Raw genomic sequence first — 17261 nt, 5'->3', positions numbered from 1 at the left:
CTGGGAAATATTCTTGATACTTTATACGGTGCAACTTTATAGAATATCAGATTCTTGGACACTGAAGTTTACCCAAACAGCTACATCTCAGTAAATTGAGCAAACAAAGCATACAGACAGCACACACCCAAGAGATTCTCCACCATCCCACAAGGACACTTGCACAACTATGTTCATAGCAACTTTAATTATAATAGCCAGAAACTGTAAATATACGATATGTCCTGCCTACAAAATGTACAGGGACAATAATAGCGACTGAGGGAATTGCCAACCAATGATTGGCACAAATTGGGACCCTGCTCATGGGCAAGAACCAGTTCCTGAAAGTATTAATGATACTCTCTTATGCTTACAGAGAGGAAGTAACTGTAACTGTCCTCTAAGGGGTTCCACTTATTACCCAATGGAAACAGAAACAGACTCACTCCCAAATATTAGACAGAATTTGGAGAGTCTTATTGTAGACCTAGGAGAAGGATTGAGGGATACAACAAGGACAGGGATTCCAATGGAAGACCAACAGTGTTAAGTATCTTAGATCCTTGGTGTCTGGCAAGGAGTGAACCACCCACCAATGGGAGAACATGAGCTGGCCCTAGGTACCATACATATACGTAGCAGATGAGCAGCTTGGTCTTCATTCAGGACTCCAACAACTTGAGTAGGGTCTTTCCCTGAGCCTGTTGCCTGTCTGCCTCTGGATGCCATGCTCCTAAAAGGACCACCTTTTCTGGCATCAGTGTAAGAATATGTGCCCAGTCCCTCAGTGATTTGAAGGGCAGGGCGTTGTTTCTTGGAAACTTCTAGTTGGGGGTAACACACAGAGGTCGACTGGGCAGAGGACTTGAATGAAGGTGTACTATGGAAGAGAGTAAGGGCTGATATTGGGATATAAAATAAATAAATGTGTTTTTTTCTTTTGAAAAAGAAAGCCGGCTGTGCATACCCTGATGAGGAAACCATAAACAGCATCTTTTACCAGGCTCTGCATCAGTTCCTGCTTCTAGGTTTCTGCAATGAGTTCATGTCCTAGTTGCATTCAATATGGGCTATAGTGAGGATGTGTAAGTTAAATAAACTCTTTCCTCCCCTCCCAAAATTTAAGAAATGAAGAAAATATTTGGATTATTCATTTCTAATCCACCTTTCAAGAACTATTCATTATTTCCTTTTGTGCTATGCTTAATGACGAGACCAATAGACTGCACAAGCTAAATCACTGATGTTTTCAAAATATTGCACTTGTTCTGTGTTGTCTCCTTGTGAATGTCAGATGTGTGAGTGTATTTGGATGTCTGTATGGTAGAATATGTGTGTTTGGGGGGTGGGTATGTGCATGTGTGCTTCTCTGTGTGTATGGTTGCTGTGTTTTTTTTATAGATATTGATTTAGACTTGAGCAGTTTTGTAGATTGTACAGCTTACTTTGGCTGAGTGAGCTGCAGGTAATCTGTTCTACATTAAAATACTTTATCATGTCCTGGTTGTCAAACATCACATGTTAAATGATATACTATATTCTCATTTGTGTCAACTTCTATTGTTTTATGCAATGGTAAAGAGTGTAGAGACATCGTGGGAAAATAAGTGAGTTCATTCTAGGATAGACATTTTCCTCCAAAGATTGCTGCAGCATCACTGTGACTCTGAGTATGCATTACTGAATACTAGGTGTCCAGGTGTTTCACACTATAACTTACCCAGTCTCCTTGTTTAGAAAAGCTTCTATTTTATTTAACTGGAACTATCATTTACCTCTGAGCAGCACATTTTGAGGACTGACATAGCTGTTTTCAAGGATAGAAATAATTCTATTCATACCATTTTATCAATCTATAATAACATCCTCAATTTTAATTGTCCTTGAAACTCAAAGACGTTTAGCTATGAAATATAATTTACTCAGTTTCTGGAGATCAGATAATAAATGGTTAGTATATTGTCACTTTGACAGAATTCAAATGCCTAATATAATAAATGATAAAATATGGAAGAAGTCAAGGGATAGTGATGGTATTTTCCCTAGTATTGTCGTTCCCTAATCTGTTGTTTGGATCCACAAATTGATCCCAGACATACTCTAGCTCTGGTAGAATTATGCAAGCAAATTGGGGCCATACTGATGTATTTCATCAAGGAAATACCCAGGAAAAACAAAAAGGCAAGAAAATGAAGGAAGAGAGGGCAAAGGACAGTGGGCTAGAGGGCAGGGCAGGCAGGCTTGTCATTTTAACTCTAAGTGCACAAGAATGGCCACTTGAGAAAGTTTTATAAATAAGGTTTCTTCCTAAGATGTTTCATTTGTTCATTTCACTGTGATTGAGACTCTAAAATTTTAGCAACTTTAATTATTGACTATCAATATATACATTAAAATAAGTTATTTTCAATAAAATGAATAAAAATAATTTTATTAACATTTTGAGCCTCTTTTCCCCCACATCCCTTTTTGGAGATAAATACTTTAAAAATAATAACTTTAGACATTTTTTCTAAATGTCGACATTTACCCCAGCAATATACCCCAGCAAGGCGATTTACCTTCCTTTATATCATGCAGTCAGCCTCAATACAACACTTACAGTAGTTAGATAATTTTATTATGGATACTTTTGTGTTCTGATTTGGAAGTTGCACAGAACCATTGTGCATGAGGAATATCTGTAGAATACTGTCCAATTCTTTATTCTCTGTTTTCCATAGATTATGGGAAATTTTCATCAGATTATGAGCATAACTGAAACACCATGAGTACTTGCCATACAATCTGGGAACTACTTCTGTGTTCATATTCCAGCACTGAGAAGAGGAGCTTTATCAACCAGTTGTATCTGTGACCATTTCTACCATATATGAGATATCCATGAAGTTCATCAATCAACATAAGATTTAACACAGCAGAGTTCATGCACAAAGTAAAATTATTAATATAGTGAAAGAATACCGAGAAAAAATGAAGAAAATCAAATATAATACACCCACATTTCTCTACTCTAACACAAAAGTGGATATGTATGTTGGATTTTTATGCAGCTCTAAAGAAAATGTAATCATAAAGTTTTCAAAAGATAGAAAGATATTAGAATATATAATATTAAGTGAAATCACACAATCCTAGAAAGAGAGAGAGAGAGAGAGAGAGAGAGAGAGAGAGAGAGAGAGAGAGAGACACTTGATCTCTCATTTGCAGAACTTGGACAATAAAACCTGTACATATGTGAACATATGTACATGTTAGTACAATTAACATGTAGACAGAGAACAAGAAAGTCTAAAATTTAGATCACAAGGAAGATCTTATCAAAGGTTATAGACATGAGTTATGAAAGAACATATAAACCTTACTTATTTTTCTAGGTATAACTCAGTCACAGTGTTTTTACTTATGGTGTCTCATATGTGAGGGAAATATATTCAAAAGTGAAAGTGTATGATCCCCTTCCAGAATGGACCAGAGCCCTGAGCATGGGCACTGAATTTCAAAGCCAGTCCCACAACACACAGAGAAAGCTCCACTCCCAGGGGCACTAACAAGCCCAGGCTTATAGAATCAGAAGTGGGGAGGATACATCTGCCCCAACACTAGAAGTACCTGGGACAAGTGGGACCCATGCACCCAGGAACTCCTCCTGACCAGTGGCACAGGTTCCTTCAGGTCTGGGCCAGTACTCTGAGGAGACCTTGACTGCAGACATGGCAGACAGTATCACACCACACAGAGGAAGCTCCATTCCCAGGTGCTCTAACATACCCAGGATTGCAGGATCACAGGATCAGAGAATCACAGAATCCCAGGAGCTTGGTCAGACCAGGATATCTTGGTCCCAAAGGCAGTTCCCAGGGGCTATGACATACTCAGGATCTCAGGATCACAGAGACATCTGAACTCTGAGGAATTCTGACAAAGCCAGGATCACAGCAAGGACAGGATCCAGTCAGACAAAGTATCAGCAAGTAGCACTAAAGAGAATCAGGTGGCCAGGGACAAGCATAAGAACATAAGCAAAAGAAACCAATGTTACTTCGCATCATCAGTACCCAATTCTCCCATCATAGCAAGTCCTGGATACATCATCACACCAAAAAAGCAAGATACAGATCTAAAATCACTTCTTATGATGACGATAGAGGACTTTGAGAAAGACATAAATAACTCCTTTAAAGAAATACAAGAGGACATAGGTAAACAGGTAGAAACCCTTTAAGAGGAAACACAAAACTGCCTTAAATAATTACAGGAAATGCAATCAAACAAAGAAAATGAGCAAAACCATCCATGACCTTAAAATGGAAATAGAAACAATAAAGAAACCCCAAAGGGAGACAACCCTGGAGTTAGAACACATAGAAAACAGATCAGGAGTCAAAGACGCCAGCATCAGCAACAGACAAAACGTGATAGAAGAGAGAATCTCAATGCAGAAGATACCATAGAGAACATTGAAACAACAATAAAAATGCAAAATGTAAAAAGCTCATAACCCAGAACCTCTAGGAAATACAGGACACAATGAGAAATTCAAAACTAAGGATAATAGGTATAGAAGAGAGAGATCCCCCAAACATACAGATCTAGTAAATACCTTCAACAAAATTATAGAAAAAAACTTTACTAACCTAAAGAAAGAAATGCCCATGAACATAAAAGAACCCTACAGAACTCCAAATAGACAGGATAAGAAAAGGAATTCCTCCCTTCACATAATAATCAAAGCGCCAAATCCTGTAAACTAAGAAAGAATATTAAAAGCAGTAGAGAAAAAATTCAAGTAACATATAAAGGCAGACCTATCAGAATTATGACAGATTCCTCATCAGAGACCATGAAAGCTAAAAGATCCTGGGCAGATCTCATTCAGACCCTAAGAGAACACAAATACCAGCCCGGAATACTATACCCAACAAATCTCTCAATCACCTTATTTGGAGAAATCAAGATATTCCTTGAAAAAGTGAAGTTTGCACAATATCTTTCTAAATCCAGACCTACAAAGGATAATAGATTAAAAAGACAACACACAAGGATAGAAACTACACCTTAGAAAAAGTAGGAAAGTAATCTTCTTTCAACAACCCCAAAAGATCACCACAAAAATATAAAAACAGAAATTTCAAAGTCATCAGATGCTACTACAATAGCTTATACTCAACAGAATTGGAAAATCTGGAAGAAATGGACAATTTTCTAGACACACACCAGGTGCCAAAGTTCAAAGAGGATCAGATAAACCATCTAACCTGTCCTACAACTCCTAGGGAAATAGAAGCAATCATTTATAGTCTACCAACTTAAAAAAAAGCCCTGGACCAAACAGGTTTAGTGGAGAATTCTATCAGACATTCAAAGAAGTCCTAATACCAATACTCTCCAAACTATTCCACAACATAGAAGGGATAGTTTGGAACACTAGCCAATTTGTTCTATGAAGCTACACTAATGCTTGTACCTAAACCACACAAAGACCAAACAAAGAAAGACTACTTCAGACCCATTTCCCTTACGATCATTGGTGCAAAAATATTCAATAAAATTCTTGCCAACCAAATCCAAGAACATATTATCATGATCATTTACCATGATCAAGTAGGCTTCATCCCACAGATACAGGTATGGATCAATATATGAAAATCCACCAACATAATATACTACATAAATAAATTCAAAGAAATAAAACCACATAAACATTTCATTTGTTTTTGCTTGTTTGTTTGTTTTTGAGACAGGGTTTTCTCTGTGTATCCGTGGCTGTCCTGGTCTCACTCTGTAGACCAGGCTGGCCTAAAACTCAGAAATCCACCTGCCTCTGCCTCCCAAGTGCTGGGATTAAAGGTGTGCACCACCACTACCCAGGATTGAAGATCCAGAAATGAACCCACACACCTATGGCCACTTGATCCTCGACAAAGAGGCTGAAAACATCCAATGGAAAAAAGATAGCCTTTTCAACAAATGGTGCTGGTTCAACTGGAGGTCAGCATGCAGAAGAATGCGAATTGATCCATCCTTGTCTCCTTGTACTAAGCTCAAATCCAAATGGATCAAGGACCTCCACATAAAGCCAGACACTCTGAAGCTAATAGAAAAGAAACTGGGGAAGACCCTTGAGGACATCGGTACAGGGAGAAAGTTTCTGAACAGAACACCAATAGCATATGCTCTAAGAGCAAGAATTGACAAATGGGACCTCATAAAATTACAAAGTTTCTGTAAGGCAAAGGACACCATCAAGAGGACAAATCGGCAACCAACAAATTGGGAAAAGATCTTCACCAATCCTACATCAGATAGAGGCCTAATATCCAATATATATAAAGAACTCAAGAAGTTAGACTCCAGAAAACCAAACAACCCTATTAAAAAATGGGGTACAGAGTTAAACAAAGAATTCTCACCTGAAGAACTTCGGATGGCGGAGAAGCATCTTAAAAAATGTTCAACTTCATTAGTCATTAGGGAAATGCAAATCAAAACAACCCTAAGATTTCATCTTACACCAGTCAGAATGGTTAAGATTAAAAATTCAGGAGACAGCAGGTGTTGGAGAGGGTGTGGAGAAAGAGGAACACTCCTCCACTGCTGGTGGGGTTGCAAATTGGTACAACCACTCTGGAAATCAGTCTGGCGGTTCCTCCGAAAAATGGGCACCTCACTTCCAGAAGATCCTGCTATACCACTCCTGGGCATATACCCAGAAGACTCCCCACCATGTAATAAGGATACATGTTCTACTATGTTCATAGCAGCCGTATTTATAATTGCCAGATGCTGGAAAGAACCCAGGTATCCCTCAACAGAAGAGTGGATGCAAAAAATGTGGTATATCTACACAATGGAGTACTATTCAGCCATTAGAAACAATGAATTCATGAAATTCTTAGGCAAATGGATGGAGCTAGAGAATATCATACTAAGTGAGGTAACCCAGACTCAAAAGGTGAATCATGGTATGCACTCACTAATAAGTGGATATTAACCTAGAAAACTGGAATACCCAAAACATAATCCACACATCAAATGAGGTACAAGAAGAAAGGAGGAGTGGCCCCTGGTTCTGGAAAGACTCAGTGAAACAGTATTCAGCAAAACCAAAACGGGGAAGTGGGAAGGGGTGGATGGGAGGACAGGGGAAGAGAAGGGGGTTTACGGGACTTTCGGGGAGTGGGGGGGCTAGAAAAGGGGAAATCATTTGAAATGTAAATAAATTATATCGAATAAAAAAAATCTCAGGGTAGCAAAAATTTCTCAACAATAAAAGAACTTCAGGCAGAATCACCATCCCTGACCTCAACCTGTACTGCAGAGCAATAGTAATAAAAACTTCATTGAATTGGTACAGGGACAGGCAGGTAGATCAATGCAATTGAGTTGAAAGTCCAGAAACAAATCAAAACTACTATGGCCACTTGATCTTTGATAAAGGAGCTAAAACCATCCAGTGGAGAAAAGACAGAATATTTTCAAAACGTGCTGGTTCAACTGGCGGTTAACATGTAGAAGAATGCAATTTGATCCATTCTTATCCCCTGTACAAAGCTCAAGTCCAACTGGATCAGGGACCTCCACATGAAACCAGATACAGTAAAAGTAATAGAAAAGAAAGTGGGGAAGAGCCTCAAGCATTTGGGCACAGGGGAAATTTTCCTGAACAAAATACCAATAGCTGATGCTGTAAGATCGAAAATTGACAAATAGGACCTCATAAAATTGTCAAGCTTCTGGAAGGCAAAGAAAAGTGTCTATACAACAAAAAGGTGACTGAAAGATTGGAAAAAGATCTTTACCAATCCTACATCTGAAAAAGGACTAATATACAATATATACAACAAACTCAATAAGTTCTACTCTAGCAAAACAAATAAGCTTACTAAAAATAGAGTACAGAGCTAAACAAAAAAAAGTCAACTGAGAAATACTGAGTGGCTGAGAAGCACCTAAAGAAATGTTAAACACCTTTATTCAGGAGTGAAATGCAAATAAGAAAAAAAAACCCTGGAGATTTCACTGATTACCAGTCAGTGTGTTTATCTCCATAACCATCTGGAAATAATTTCCATGTTTCATAGTAAATATTCAATGTTTACAGAAAGATGTATATGTAAAACAAGTAATATGTGTTTCTAATGTTCTCATAAATTGAACAAATATAAGTTAAAGTACAAAATCAAGAACTAATTAAAATCATCATGACAAGTCAAATAGTCTATTTTTTTTCTATTGTGGAAAACGTGGATCTGATGAGTTTATATGTAAGTAGGAAAATTTATGCTAAAATATGAAACAGCATATTGATTATGCTATGGTATGCTATGGAGACAATAGTATGCTATATAAAACTTAATCAAATACATTTCACTCATTTACTTTAATTGGCTTATTTTCAAAGATAGAAGGTTTTCTGCCAACTTTCTGGACACTCTTATCAAACCTAAAATTAGTTGTTTTTTTCCCCTATTTTTTCTTTATACCTAGGAATATAAAAAAACAATGAGAGTGGTAAACCATAGCTGGTGTCTGAAAGAATAAAACCTCCAGCAGAAAGACAGGGTCAGAGAGAGGAGCCTGTAGTAGGTACAACTTTGCAGTATCACAACTGCTGAAATTGAAATCTTTTCTTTGTTTTTGTCTGAGAAGCAAGAAAGTTTCACATGATTAAAAGAAAAAAAGTTATATTACCCATAATCGTTTAAATAAGACAAAGCCTGTTATATAAAACAAAAGTAGTTAACATTTACATTTTTATTACTAAAATTATTGAAAGGTTCAACAAAGTGAAAAAAATCAAATGAAGAACTCAAGCAATAAGGGACACTGGGATCACCACCATGACATGGGGAGTTGGGGAGGGCCTTGAAGGGAGCAGCCAATCCCATGGCTCTGGAGCTCAGGTGTCCTTTTCAGATAGGAACTGTTTTCCACCTTGGTTTTTCATTAGACAAATGTTGGGAAATCTTTCATAATATGGCTGATAAATCTAGAAACACTTCAGTCATTTGGAAACAATGCTAATTAGAGAAAGCTCTGTGATGAGCAACCAAACATTTCAGGGCCTTCTGTTACCTGGAGAAATGCCAGGGCATGGAACATCCCTCTACATGTGACAATGACAAAAACATTAAATTAGATGTCATTAGAGCTAACACGGTCGTAGATGCTAACTTAAGACAGGTGAACAGGTTCAGGGTGCTGTGACACACATGAGCTATAGATACAGTTAGTTCTCCTGCACTCCACTATGTTGAAAGACAATACCAACACTGCCTGGAGAGCTATCTGGACAGTTACTAAACTCATGTACATACAGAACTCATCTACCAAAGGCAGAGGCACCTTACAGGGATCAAGTAGCATACAATGTATGACCATGTAATGGTTATATAAGACTCAAAGATCTGAACACAAAAACCTTATTTTATCTAATTGTTTAATATTTCAACCTTGCCATCATTTAGTAAAGTTAAACACCAATGATTAATAGGCAAACACAAAACCTAATTCATACCTCACAAAAATATTCTCAGGCTGCCAAAACAGTGCCATATGCCTATTCTCACTCTTACTGTATTTCCTGAGCTTCTAAAATTTTAACTAAAGGCATGTTTTTGTCTGATCACCTGGATACAGGACACATGCTCCTGAGGCATAAAAGCAGTGCCTAAGATCTGTTTTCAGGCAAGCTACAAAATAGTCTTTCCACATTTTCTTGTTTGAACAAAATAATTTCCTTCACACACAATGACTGGAAAAGGAGTTGGGTGACAGTCACTGCCATTTAGTGACACATTTCTCAGTATTTTGTCCATGAGAAATCCATCTGAACTGCAGAGCCAACTCTGCACAAAGGCCTTGCTTTGTGGAAGTTGCACTCTGGTGGAAAGTTTAAACAACCAATAAAACATTTCCTTTTCTCTGTGTGGTCATCAATCCAGCATGCAGTGTAAAACCACAACAAAAGCCAAAGTGCAATCTAAAACTTTCTGTGTCTGCATTCATGGTTTCATTGCTTAAGTACAGACAGGACATGGGATCATTTGCTCTGGGCTGCCATTCCACTTTTGGCCCTGCTAAACTGCCCAACAAGCAGCCCAGGCAGACCTGGGCACACCCTCCATGGATGGTCAGACTCACATGATTAGTTCTACCCAACCACAATTATAGTTCTCTGGGAAACAAGGTTGATTGCTAGAATTCCCCCTGAAAAGAACCACAAAGTCTTTTTTTTTTTTCATTGTAAGTTGAGTTCTTTTTTTTTTTTTTTTTGAGGGGTCTCAATTTTCACTTTTTGAACTCATAATTTCTAATCGTGTCTTGGGGTAATATGAAAGAATATATTTATTGAACAATGCTTTACAATCCTTTATTTTGGTAGTATAGAGTAAGGAAGGAGTCTGTATTATTGTAGAAGCCACTAAGCTATGACATTCACTCTCCTGGATGTCACCCTCACTGAATACCTTCTAAGAAGAAAATAATGAACTTACTGTAACGGAAAATATTTTCTGTCATCTCACTACCAAAGCCTTGTAGCCTTTTTGTCCTTCTGTCAGACACATGGAACTTGAGAAGGAACTACTGGTTTGATGTCTAAGCTGACAAACTTTGAGTAATAAACAGACCTATAAATTAGATAACTACACTGCTGTATTCTTTTCATTGGGGGAGGGGGAAATCATTAAACTTAGGATTTTATATAAGAAGCAAACATTTATACAGTTTTCTTATATGCAGAACATGTTTCAACCAGTTTAATTTAATAATGCTTTTGTTCTTTTTTAATATTTTCTATATTTACATTTCTAATGTTTCCCCTTTCCATGTCTCCTCTTCATAAAATCACTGTCCTATACACCTGCCCCTGCCTCTAAGATGGTGCTCCCCCATCACCTACTATCAATAGGACAAAATGCCAACCAACAGATTAGGCAAATCTTTACACCTGATACAGAGCTAATATCCAATATATACAAAGAATTCAAGAACTTAGAATCCAGTGAACAAAATAACCCTATTAAAAAATGAGGCACAGAGCTAAACAAAGACTTCTTGACTGAGGAATACTAAATGGCTAAAAATCACCTAAACAAATGTTCAAAATACTTAAGAATGAGGGAAATGCAAATCAAAACATCCCTGAGATTTCCGCAAAATCTGTAAGAATGGCTAAGAGGAAAACTCAGGTGACAGCAGATGCTGGCAAGGATATGGAGAAAGAGGAACACTCCTCTGCTGCTGGGGTTGCAAGCCAGAACAATCACTCTGGAAATCAGTTTGGAGGTGCGTTTAAAATATTGGACAAAGTACTACCAGAGTACCTAGCAATACTACTCCTAGGCATATACCAAGAAGATGCTCCAACTTGTAATAAGGACACATGCTCCACGAATTTTATAAAAGCCTTATTTATGAGAGCCAGAAGCTGGAAAGAATCCAATTGTCCTTCAGAAGAGGAATGGATGCGGAAAATGTGGCCCATTTACATAATGGAGCACTAGTCACCTATTTTTTTTTGTGGTTTTAATTTATATCTTCCAACTGTCTCATACAGTTAAACTTTTTTTTTTTATTATTCGATATAATTTATTTACAACCACTCTGGAAAGCAGTCTGGCGGTTCCTCCGAAAACTGGGCACCTCACTTCCAGAAGATCCTGCTATACCACTCCTGGGCATATACCCAGAGGATTCCCCACCATGTAATAAGGATACATGCTCTACTATGTTCATAGCAGCCCTATTTATAATTGCCAGATGCTGGAAAGAACCCAGGTATCCCTCAACAGAAGAGTGGATACAAAAAATGTGGTATATCTACACAATGGAGTACTATTCAGCCATTAGAAACAATGAATTCATGAAATTCTTAGGCAAATGGATGGAGCTAGAGAACATCATACTAAGTGAGGTAACCCAGACTCAAAAGGTGAATCATGGTATGCACTCACTAATAAGTGGTTATTAACCTAGAAAACTGGAATACCCAAAACATAATCCACACATCAAATGAGATACAAGAAGAAAGCAGGAGTGGTCCCTGGTTCTGGAAAGACTCAGTGAAACAGTATTTGGCAAAACCAGAACGGGGAACTGGGAAGGGGTGGGAGGGAGGACAGGGGAAGAGAAGGGGGCTTACGGGACATTCGGGGAGTGGGGGGGGGGGTAGAAAAGGGGAAATCATTTGAAATGTAAATAAATTATATCGAATAAAAAAAAAAGAAAAAAAAAAGAAAGAAAAAGGAAGCTACATTTGTTTGCAGATGTCCTGCAAAGGATCTGTGTAGGCCCAGTTCTTTCTGCTTCTCCCAGTTCATGCTAGCTTTGCTCAAGTGAATTGGAGGGCTCTGTTCTTCTTTCATTTTGTCTGCTTTGACAGTATCTTGCCCTCATATTTCCCACAGTTCCCTAATGTATGAATGGGTCTGTGTAGGGGGATGGATGAACACACATCACATAGGACTGTGCGTTTCATTCTCTGTCTCTGTCTTTGTGTCTCGGTTTCTCTCACTCTGTCTGTCTCTGTCTCTTTGTCTCTCTGACTCTGTCTCTGTCTCTGTCTCTCTTTCTCTCTACCCCCATAATATATTGGTATGGAACTCTCTATATATATTCCCATTTGCTGCAGGAGGAAGCCTTTCTTATACTGGCTGAATGGGGAATTGATCAGTGGGATTAGAAGAATTGGACTGCAAGATTGTTTCTTTTATTTAACTGTTTAGAGCAGTAGGATTTGATTTCAAACTAGGTCTCTGGCCATCTACACTCTATGTTTTTGTCACCTAAGCAGTGTCTTGTATGGATTCTATCTAATTAATTGGGCCTTAAGTCAAATCAGACATTGCTATTTTATTCCTAGATGTTCTCTGACACCACTGCCCTAGCATATCTGGCAGGTAGAACTGCCAAATGAGATTGAATAACTGATTTTCAACAGAAAATATTGTAGGTCAAGGGTTTTGTGGCTGAATTGGTATTAGTTTCTCTTTTGGTGGCCAACATAGAACTCTCGTACAACAAAGAAACTAGAACATAAGGGTAAAGGTTTGAAGCATGCATCTGCTCAACTTCAATTTCAATGTGCTGAATAGGTGTTGGCCTAAGCAATTCAACTCTACTCTCAGTTAGCAAAGAGTAAACAGTTGTCTTAGCAACAGCCGAGGTTGTTTGTGTATTTCCATGGGATGACCTTGCAGAACAACTCAAATGAATGCAATGCAGTCACTTTTCATGGAAGCCTTATTGGGGGCAAAGAGTGGCCAGTAGAGATTTTGTATCCCCCATCAGTAGAAATCACTAAGATTGCCTTCCTATAATTTAGGATTTCCAGTACACTAGGTTTCCATGTTATGCCTCAAATGCCACTGCAACTGAACCTATATCTCCCAGGATTCTCTTCCTTTCCCTGAGCTCCGTTTCTAATCTTCAGGGACTGTGTCCATTGTCTTTCACATAGGTCACCTGTAAAACTCTAATCAATCTCTCACTTCCATGGAGATGCATATATCCATCCTAGTTCATTTCTTCATACCCTATCTCTGGATGTATGGATTAAAGGTTGGTTAGTAACATTTAGTGACTACTATCTAGATGTAAGTGAATACATATAATATATATATTTCTGGATCTTGGTTGTGTCACTCTGGATGTTTTTTTTTATTTCCAAACCTTTGTCTGCAAATGCCATGATGTCACTATTTTTTAAAATATCTAATCTGCCACTATGTAAATGTATCACATTTTCCCTAAAGGATCTTTTCAATCTAGGACCATGCTTTGGTTTTTGGAAATTGCCCAGTGAGATTGAATGAAAAACTTTCAACAGTAATATCTTTGTTCAGCCTAGAGGTCTCTCTCCTTCTTCTTCCTGATGATTTGAATGAGAACAGCCCCACAGGTTTATATATTTGCATCATTAGTCTCCTATAATGAACTGTATGGAAGGTCAGAAGGTATGGCCCTGTTGAAATTATGGTGTTTATTGGAAGAAGAATGAAACTTGGGGGACTGTAGGATGGGATGTGTCAATGGGAGTCTGGAAGTATATATTAGAGGAGGTAGGTCACTAGGGGAGACTTTTGGAGGAAGTCTTTCACTGGGGGTAGATTTTGAGATTTAAGATACCAGTAACAGGACCTGAATGTAACTCTGTTTGTCCTTATGGCTGTCTCTGTCTCCATCTCTCTCTGTCAGTCTCTGTCTGTCTGTATTTCTATCCTGTTTCTGTCTCCCTTTATCTCTGTCTGTCTCTGTCTCTCTGTCTATCTCTCGCAGTCTGTCTGTCTCTCTGTCTCTCTGTCTCTGTGTCCCTCTGTCTCTCTGCCTGCCTGTCTGTCTGTCTGTCTGTCTCTCTCTCTCTCTCTTTTTCTCTCTGACTCTATCTATGTCTCTGTACTCTTTGGTTTATTACAGAAAAACTCTGATACAACATCAGTGATTCTATCTGTAAAACTATAAGGAAGCCCCAACTAAATACTTGCTGTTCAAAGAAAGTCCCCAGTCATGGTGGTTCTTCACAGCAATTAAACAGCAAATAAACGCCCACTGAGGACATATCTGTGACTATAACATATACTAATATTATCTGTTAGGATGTATAATCACATTTCAATGATAAGTGTCTTATTAACGCTTGCAAGATATGTGTGACACTCTTTCTTAACTACGAGCCCAAGAAATAGGAACTACCATCTTTGGGTTTTGTGCTTATAGCTGCCATCATTTCAGCCATGCCGGGCTGCCCTAGGCTTGCTTTCTAGCATGGTGTCAAGTCTGTCCCTTTTAAAACATGGCTTCTGAGATTACTGTTGGTTTTCATATGCCTTCTGACATCAGATTCCTTCTCAGCCAATCAGCACTTAATAGAATCTTGAGGTTACCATGGAGCCGAGTAAACAAGTCTGGCTCCCTGTTCAGTTGAACTGCTTCAATGCATACACGTGACTTGTGCTTGTGAATCCCAATAACCCGTTTACCTTGTGAATCCCAATAACCCGTTTACCATCCCTTTATCCAAATCCTATACCTCTACTTGTCTTCCTGCCTCCACAATGTCAGGTAGGAAAGAAACTAACATGTTTATTTAATTGAAAGTCCCTCAAATAGGGAATCATCAAAATAAGTTGGGATTGGGAATAAAGTATTGAATGACAATACTGTGCCCTAACTAAGGTCTTAACTCTGACATTTCCTAGGGTTGTAACTTTGCAACTGAACCTTTACTTATCTACTTGCTGGCAGTTTCTAGGGCTCTCTAGGGAATTGAGTATTTCGGAGGAGGGGATAGAGAAGGAATCCAGATAGTTCTTGGGACTGTTTCAACTGAAGCAGAGAGAGAACTGTGTACAGACACAGGAGAACTGAGGCCCAAGAGGCTTTTCCATTGATGACAGACTACAGAGTATTACACATTACAAACAAACTCCTAATGTGAATAGCTAGAGTATGGTGGCATATACCTTTAATGTCCACCCTTGGGAATGAGAGGCATGAGAACCAAGGTGAACATGGGAGGTTCTCTTGGACAGTAACTTCAAGAGAGTCACTCAGTACTTCAAAGATTAGCTGATCAACAGTAATGTTGAGATAGAGAGATTCAATAAAACATCTTCCACTGTTCAATTAGCAACTTACATTGACTAGTTTTTGACAACTGGGTAGATGTATTTTCCTCGCACATGGTTTCACATTTGTGTTCTCTGAAGCTGTCAGGTGGAAACACATCTTTCCCTGACAAAAGGATAGTTTGTTACATTCACCTGCACATGAACAGCTGTGTCCACCCTGATGCTGCACACTGGGTTGAAGATGGGCACCTTTCTAATGGAGGAGGTTTCCACTCAATTTTGGCAAATGGTTTAAGATAATTACATTCCTTGATTGTCATTACAAAAAAACTCCTAATGTGAATAGCTAGAGTATGGTGGCATATACCTTTAATGTCCACCCTTGGGAACCAGAGGCATGAGAACCAAGGTGAACATGGGAGGTTCTCTTGGACAGTAACTTCAAGAGAGTCACTCAGGGGCTATAAGACCGTTCCTCGAGTAATAAAAGGAAATGAATTTTAAAAATTAGAATCCCCAGTATTAGGAATCATACATCTGAAACCTACTAAGAAGGAAGGGTGGATCACAGGGCAGTAAGCAAACTGATACTCTTGAGAAGGCAAGCTAGGGACCATTTTGGACAGAGCATTCTCCCTTTCACTATAAGGATCTTCACATTCCATAGTAGCAAAACTAACAGGCTGACCTGTTAGCACAAGTAGATATAGAGTGCAAATACAGGTGGATTTCTGAGTTCGAGGCCAGCCTAGTCAAAGAGTGAGTTCCATGACAGTCAGGGCTACACACAGAAACCCTATCTGGAAAAAAAGAAAAAAACGAAGCTACATTTGTTTGTAGAGGTCCTGCAAAGGATCTATGTAGGCCCAGTTCTTTCTGCTTCTCCCAGTTCATGCTAGATTTGCTCACGTGAATTGGAGGGCTCTGTTCTTCTTTCATTTTGTCTGCTTTGACAGTATCTTGCCCTCATATTTCCCACAGTTCCCTAATGTATGAATGGGTCTGTATAGGGGGATTGATGAACACACATCACATAGGACTGTGTGTTTCGTGCTCTGTCTCTGTCTTTGTGTCTCTGTTTCTCTCACTCTGTCTGTCTCTGTCTCTTTGTCTCTCTGACTCTGTCTCTGTCTCTGTGTCTCTCTCTCTACCCCCATAATATATTGGTATGGAACTCTATATATATTCCCATTTGATGCAGGAGGAAGCCTTTCTTATAATGGCTGAATAGGGAATCGATCAGTAGGATTAGAAGAATTGGACTGCTAGATTGTTTCTTTTATTTAATTGTTTAGAGCAGTAGGATTTGATTTCATACTAGGTCTCTGGCCATCTACACTCTGTTTTTGTCACCTAAGCAGTGTCTTGTATGGATTCTATCTAATTAATTGGGCCTTAAGTCAAATCAGACATTTCTATATTATACCTAGATGTTCTCTGACACCACTGCCCTAGCATATCTGGCAGGTAGAACTGCCCAATGAGACTGAATAACAGACTTTCAACAGAAAATACTGTAGGTCAAGGGTTTTGTGGCTGAATTGGTATTTGTTTCTCTTTTGGTGGCCAACAGAGAACTCTCATACAACAAAGAAACTAGAACATAAGGGTAAAGGTTTGAAGCATGCATCTGCTCAACTTCAATTTCAATGTGCTGAGTAGGTGTTGGTCTAAACAATTGAACTCTACTCTCAGTTAGCAAAG

The sequence above is a fragment of the Apodemus sylvaticus genome, chromosome 18 (assembly GCF_947179515.1).
Source record: "Apodemus sylvaticus chromosome 18, mApoSyl1.1, whole genome shotgun sequence".
Taxonomy (NCBI): Eukaryota; Metazoa; Chordata; class Mammalia; order Rodentia; family Muridae; genus Apodemus; species Apodemus sylvaticus.
The sequence above is the reverse complement of the archived record's forward strand: the minus strand, read 5'-3'. Positions refer to the sequence as shown.